We start from the raw sequence: 7,988 nt of genomic DNA, 5'->3' as shown, positions 1-7,988 counted from the left end.
CTCTTGCTCAGGCTGGTTTCGAACTCCTGAGCTCAAACAATCCACCTGCCTCGGCCTCCCAGAGAGCTAGGATTACAGGCGTGAGCCACCGCGCCTGGCCTCGATGATACATTCTTAATTTTAATGTAGCATAATTTACCATTTTCTTTTTATTTATGGTTAGCATTTTTTGTGTTCTGTTTAAGAATTCTTTGCACACTCTGAGTCCTGGAGATATTCTTCTGTTCTTTGTTTTGTTTTTTTTTTCTAAAAGGTTTATTGTTGTGCCTTTCTTGTTTAGAGTTACCACCCATCTGCAACGTACTTTTTGTGTATCATGTTAGGTAGAGAGTCATGTTTTATTTTATCCACATGGATATTCAATTGACTTAGTACCATTTATTGAAAAAAGTCAGTAATCCTTTTCTTATTATAATTCATTGTCATCTTTGACATTAATCAGTTGACCATATATATGTAGGTCTATTTCTGGACTTTCTATTCTGTTTCATTCATCTACTTATATATTTTTGATCCCATATCACACTGTATTAATGTAGATTTGTAATAGGTCTTTTTTAGTTTTTTGAGGTCATGGTCATTCGTTTATTTCGCATATTATCTTCATTACATTGGGCTGGGAGAGGAAGGAGTTAGGCCCCAGTGTACAGATTGTGCTATTCCCTTGCTTTCAGGCAGAATAGGAATCCAGGTTATAATTGTCTCTAAGTTCAGGGTCTGAATCAGAGTCAGAATAGGTCAGCCACTGCTTCTGGAGGTTGAGAGATGCCAGAAAAAAGGAAGGAAACAGACATGGAGATGGCTATGGAGGATTTATGTTCCAGGGCTCTCATCTGGGTATCTGAGAATCCTCCATGTAGATCATGGGTCAGGGAGCCAATAGCTGCCTCTCAAAGTGAACATCAGTGGCACAGTTCTGTGGCTGGTACTCAAGAATTGGAAGGATGACCACGTCTGCACAGAGAGGACCTGAAAAGATGTTGTCCTTCCATCTGCATCCCAGAATCCTGTGTAGGGCCTCTCCATTAGGACAAGGACAAGGTTGGCTCCTTGACCTCTGGTTGGCCTCATAAGTCATCCAGTATGAATCCCACAAACCTGTCATTATCTGGAAACATTCTTGCTTGCTATTCTTTGCCCCTCTTCTTGGGATGCTGGGCAGTTGCTTTAGACTATGATTCTTCTTTCTCAACTCTTCGAATTCAAGAAATTCCCATTGTTTTAGGAAAATCTGGATCTCCTGGTCACTCCAAGGTTTAATTAATTGCTCTAATGGTTTTTCTGGTTTCTTTTTTCTTCTTTACTTCTTGAGAATTTCTAATAATTTCAGTCCAAAGTCTCACTTTCTCCATTTTTATTCCTGAGTTTTCTCCTGGAACTCTTTTTACTGCAGCCACAGGGCCTAATCCTGGGTTGGCAGAGAACTAGCCACTACTCTGCCTTAATGGAACCGAGGAGAGTGTCCAGAGGTGCCCAAGTGTGGAAATGTGTTTGCTCCTCTCTGCTTCTGGCAATCTCTTGCTTTATAATAAGTCTTGATATCTGATGATGAAAGTCCACTAGTTTTTTTGTTCTTCAAGGTTGCTTTGGTTATTCTTTCCCTCATGAATTTCCTTATAAATCTTAGAATCAGCATGTCAAATTTCTGGGATTTTGATTGATAATTCAATTTAAAACATCTTTTGATTTATTTGTATTTATTTTTTCAAAAATTTTATCTTGATAATGTTTTTTACTAGGCAATAATGTTTTTAATGTAGTTATAAATAGTATTACCTTTTAAACTTCATTTTCTATTTTTGCTGGTGTATAGAAATGCACTTTATTTTTTTCATTGACCTTCTATACAACTTTCCAAAATTCATATATCAATTTCAATAGTTTGTCTGTAGGTTTTTTTGGATTATATTCAAATATATTGTCTACAAAAAATATAACTTTATTTTATTTTTCCCAATTCTTATACCTTCTGCTATGGACTGAATTGTGACCCCTGAAATTCATATATTGAAGCCCTAACCCCAGTGTGACTAGGTTTGGAAAAAGGGCCTGTGAGGATGTGATAAAGGTTAAATGAGGTCGTAAGGCTGAGGCCCTAATCCAATAGGGCTGGTGCCCTTATAGGAAAGGAAGGAGACACCAGAGCTTGCTTGCTCTCCACCATGTGAGGACACAGAGAGAAGGAGGCTGTCTACAAGCCAGGAAGAGAGCCTTCACAAGGAAACAAATTGGCTGGCACCTTGATCTTGGACTTTCCAGCCTCCAGAACTGTGAGAAATAAGTTTCTGTTGTTCAAGCCACACATTCTGTGGTATTTTGTTATAGCAGCCCAAGAAGACCAAGATATCTTCTTTTTCTCACCATATTATGCTAGCTTGTACAAAGTTGAGTATAACTGGTGATAACAGTCATCCTTTGTCTCATAATCTCAGGAATTAAGCTATCAGTATTTCACTATTAAGTATGATTTTGGTGAAAGATTTATAGATGATATGTATCAAGTTGAGGAATTTCCCCCTCTTTCTAGTTTGCTGAGAATTTTTATCATGAATAGATTTTGATATTTAGCAAATGCTTTTTCTAAGCCTATTGAGATAATAGTGTCAGTTTCCCCTTTTTACTTTTAATGTGGTGAATTACATTGATTTTCAAATATTTCTGTTATAAATTTCATTTGTAACATATTTTTACATTGATTTTCAAATATTTCTGTAATAAATTTCATTTGTAATATATTTTTATATTTATCGCTGTATTTGATTTGCTGACATTTTGCTTAGGATTTTTACATGTTGTTCCTAAGAGAAATTGTTCTTCCTCATCATGTTATTGTCAGATTTTCTATCAAGGTTACACTAGCTTCAACACAAATTGAATAATGTACCCTCTTCCTCTTCTTTGGGAGAGTTTTGTAAGATTGTTGTTATTTCCTCTTTAAATATTTGGAAGAATTTACTGATGAATCCATCTTAGCCTGGAAATTAATTTGTGGGAATCTTTTTAATTATATATACTATTTCCTTAAAAATAAAGTACTATTCAATGGAAAGACACCCCATGTTTATGGATTGGAAGACTTAATATTGTTAAAATGTCCATATTACCCAAATTAATCTGCAAATTCAGTGTAAAATGTATCAAAATGTCAATGGTATTTTTTACAGAAATATAAAAAATCCTGAAATAAAAAATCTGAAATGAGGAACCATAAAGGACCTTGAAGGTGGATGCTGTATACTTCCTGACTTCAAAACATATTACAAAGCTACAATAATTAAAACAGTATGATACTGGCATAAAGACAGACATATAGACCAATGAAACAGAATGAAGAGCCCAGAAATAAGCCCATGTTTATATTGTCAAATAATCTTCAACAGGGTGCCAAGACTACACAATGGGGAAAGGATAGTCTGTTCAAGAACTGGTGCTGGAAAGACTGGATATTCACATGGAAAAGAACAAAATTGGACCTTTATCTTATACCATACACAAAAATCAACTCAAAATGGAATAAAGACTTAAACATAAGACTTGAAACTATAAAACTAGAAGAAAACATAGGGGAAAAGCTTTATAACAATGGCAGTGATTTCCTGGCTATGACACCAAAAGCATAGTCAACAAAAACAAAATAAACAGGTGGGAATACATCAAACTGAAAAGCTTTTGTGCAGCTTTTGTGCAGCAAAGGAAACAATCACCAGAGAGAACCTATGGAATGAGAAAAGATATTTGCAAACTATATATCTCATAAAGAGTTGATATCTAAAATATATAAAGAACTCCTACAACTCAGTAACAACAACAACAACAACAAAATGATTAAGAAATGGGAAAAGGACTTGAATAGAGATTTCTTTAAAGAAAACATACAAACAACCAATAGTTATATGTATAAAAACATGCTCAACATCACTAATCATCAGGGAAATTCAGATCAAAACCACAATGAAACATCACCTCATACTTGTTAGGATGATCATGATTAAAAAAAATCTCAGAAAATAATGAGTGTTGGCAGGGATATGGAGAAACTGGAACCCTTGTACACTATTGGTGGGAATGTAAATTGGTACAACCACTATGGAAAAGAGTATCCTCAAAAAATTAAAAATAGAACTATAATATCCACCAATCTCACTTATGGGTATTTATTTTAAAAATGAAATCAAGATCTTGAAAATATATTTGCACTCCCATGTTCATTGCAGCATTATTCACAACAGCCAGGAGGTGGAAACAACCTAGATGTCCATTAACAGTTGAATGGATAAAGAATGTGCAGTATATATATTTGTGCAGTAGAATGTAGCATTTTCTCAGAGGATCCAGGTTCCTCAAGGGAATTTTCCAGAGGATCACCAATATATTCACTAAGAAATAACATTTTAATAAGTAGTTACTATTTAGCTCTGGCCCACAGATGCCCATTATATCATCATGTAGCTGAACTATTGACCCAACAGTTCTAAGCACCACTTGTCATAGTGTTCCTATAGGAAATTATTTTTTGTCTTATAATTTGAAACTCTAACCTCCATCAGCACACAATGGTGAGGTAGATGACAATTTATAGCAAGATGATTAAAATGCTGTAATGTAAATATATTTTATGAAATTAAGAGCCATAATCAAGGTAAAGGAAGAAGGATCACATTATTGTTTTTTGTTTTTCTGTATCTCTTGATTTTCCTATAATTGACATGTTATTTTTATAAGGAAAAGTTACTTGTAATTTCAAAAGAAATTAAATCAAATTAACAAAGTTTACATATTTTTCTTTAAAAGGCAGTAAAATATGACCTAGGAAGCTTTTTTAGGGAGAAAATGGAAAATCAAAGGGAAGCGTACCAATTAGATCTCAACATTATGGGTTTGCAATTCAGCCACCATCATCTCTTCAATCAAGAACAAGTATTATGTGCTAGGCTACTCCAACTTTATGAATATTTTCAGGACAGGCAGCAACAGAATTTGCCTCAGCTGCTTTATGAGAAGGTGAGAATGGCTTTCGTTATATTTATAATGCTGAACACTTTTTAAATTTTTAAAATTTTAACTTTAACTTTATTAATCATAACAGCCTACCATTGAATAGAGCTCAACATGTAATATTGAAAGAGAAAAAATTCTTAGTACAGAGCAAGTTATCAGAATATTTTCCCTTCGCACTCTAAATATTTAACTAATTAGAACAACAGTTTGATAAAATTGTGGGAGTTGATTGGCTGGGGATATAGCCTCAAACATATCTTGCAGGATATTTACCGCATATAAATGGTTTGATAATCAGTATTTTTGGTGTTATGACTCAAGAAGAGTATTTGAAATGATTGCTATTTAAAAGATTCATGTACCTGTTTTAAATCTTATAATAAAGTATTTTGTTAAAAATGTTAGAAATCTTGAATCTCATATCAAATTTGAAGAGTCTTGGTCGGAGAAGAGTTAATCCAGATAGCCATCTAATGACATTATTAGGGGTATAGAAAGTCTGAAGAGAAATCAAAGGATTACCAACTGATTATTTTTACAGACTTGTACCTCTCATTTAAACTCTCTCTAGGTTTCTGATATATGATCATTTTGTTAACTACTATTCTTTCGGGAATGGTATTTTGATAGGTCTCAACTATTGGATACATTTGAAATTAAATACCTAGTAAGGTATTAATTACTTACTAGATATTTAATTAAACATTCAATCTTGGTGGAGTCACCAACACCTCTTGATAAGCTGGACACGAACTATACCTTTTTTTTTTATTATTTCAGGGTATTATGAGGGTACAAATATTTTGGTTACATTTTATGTCTTTGCCTCACTCAAGTGAGAGTTAGAGGCATGCCCTTCCCCTCTACAATGCTCCCGGTGTCCTTTAGTTGTGAGTTTACTCCCCCATCACCCTAATCCCTAAGAACTGTACCTTAATAAATATCAGCTTTTTAAAATACAAGTCCAAAATCTTCAAGACTTAATCTATTTGATTGAATTTTCATGTAGCAATTGTGGGGGCAAATGTAACAGATGAACACCATACGTTAATAACATCAGAATATTTCTAAACCAAATACTGAATATTTTAACTTTTAGTACAATATGGCCATTTTTTTAATGAATAAAGGAACCAGTTCTGAGATTCAGATGCAGGTCATTGAAAAAGTGATTTGATTTACAGATTTCTACTTTATGGAATTTTTTTCCAACAATATTATATAATCTTTAAAGTCTTATCCAGCATTATCAATTTTATTTTATTAGATTACTATTATATTAGTGTATATGTAGACTTTAGGTTTATTTTTCATGTAGCATGCATGGCTCTCTGCATAAAATAAAAATGTTTTGGGATTGTTATTTGCAACATGTTTCAGTATTATTATTGATTCTTAGCAGCCAAAGTTGATTTTTACTTTTTTTCAATTTATTCTCTTATGCGAATATAAATATTTTCTCCAGTTGTAAAAAGAGAAATGTGTTAGGCTGTGTGCATGTCCTTCTCTTCTGAAGGAGGAGAAGAGCAGTGGGGAAGAGGAGAAACGGCCAGGTATGGCAGAGCATGTCCTCTGGCCTCCTACTAAAGACTGATTTGTTTAAACATGAATAATGTATGTATCTGTTTAGTCCTTTGGTGTGAAATGTACGGCGCTGCTTGTTCCCAGTGTTTTCAAACCAGAGTAGTGGAAGACTCATTGGCATCCAAGGAATTCTTAAACTGGAATATGCTCCCTTATATGAGTATGAACCCCACTTAAAGAACAAGGAGGAAGGTTACAGATAGTATGAGCGAGTAGAAAGAATGCACAGCTATGTACACTTCTGCTATTTCTCCCTCTAGATTTATTTTTTTAAATCATACAAGTAATACAGGAATACATTCTCATTAGAAAGAATTCATTACAGAAATGCCAAAGGGTGAAAGGCCTACTTAAATCCTCACCTCATGGTTTGCAGTACAACTTTAAAGTTCTCTTTCCCCTCTATTTCTATATATACGTATGCCATAATTGTTTTTAACATAAACTGGATCTTACCGTATGTATTATTTGGCAACTTGGTGTTTTAACATGAATACTGTATCTTGGAACTTTTTCCGTATCACTATATATAGGACCATAACATAGTTTTATTTTAATATATTTAATCACTCCCCATTCATGACATTTAGGTTATTTCCATTTTTTTATGATTACAAATAATGAAACAACATCCTTAAACCCATATATTTGAGTACACATGTGAATACTTCTATAGGCTAAATCTCTAAAAGTCAAGTTACTTGGTCAAGGGTACATACAGTTTAAATTTTATTAGAAAGTGATAAAATGCCTTTCCAAAAAACATTATTCTAATTTGAATTTCCACTGGCAGGACAAGACAGAAACCACTTCCCAGATTCCTTACTTGTGATATTTGCCCATTTTTCTCTTGCTTTGCTGATCTTTAACTAATTAATCTATAAGCATTATAAAATATATATTAATATATTCTGGATGTAAGTCCATAAAAGATGTGTGTCTTTTAAATGTGTTTTATATATTTTGTCACCTTTGGTTACTTTCTTTTTAACTTCATTTATTATATATTTTGGCAAACATTTTTAAATTTTTATGAGGTCAAATCCATCAGTCTTTTCCCTTGTGGATTTTAGGTTTTGTTGTTTCTTTGCTTCCCAAGTTTCCTAAGACCTTTTCCACCTCATGTGTATCAATTAGTATACTTTTGGTTGCAGTTCACAGAAAACTGCACCTCAATTACTTTAAACAATAAGGAAAAGGTATTACTTCATATTGCCCAAGTGCCTCCTTATTATTGTTCTTTTCTAGAATGTTTTTAAATACCATTATAGATTTGATCTTCCATATGAACCTGAGAATTAGCTCATCACCTTCTATTTTAAAAAAATCATACTACCATTTTTATTGTGATAGCTTTTATAATTATATTAATTTTGAAAGAAATTTGACCTTTGTAAAAATCAGGT

The 7,988-nt window shown here is 33.3% G+C and overlaps 1 protein-coding gene across 1 annotated transcript in view; it reads left to right on the top strand.

The window, feature by feature from the left end:
* LOC105818460 (chromosome unknown open reading frame, human C10orf131) overlaps positions 1 to 7,988 on the top strand; it is a 33,856-nt gene that overhangs the window by 21,409 nt on the left and 4,459 nt on the right. The window lies entirely within an intron of this gene.

This window comes from Propithecus coquereli, unplaced genomic scaffold (assembly GCF_000956105.1).
Source record: "Propithecus coquereli isolate 6110/MARCELLA unplaced genomic scaffold, Pcoq_1.0 Scaffold440, whole genome shotgun sequence".
NCBI lineage: Eukaryota > Metazoa > Chordata > Mammalia > Primates > Indriidae > Propithecus > Propithecus coquereli.
This window is presented reverse-complemented; position numbering and strand designations above follow the sequence as displayed.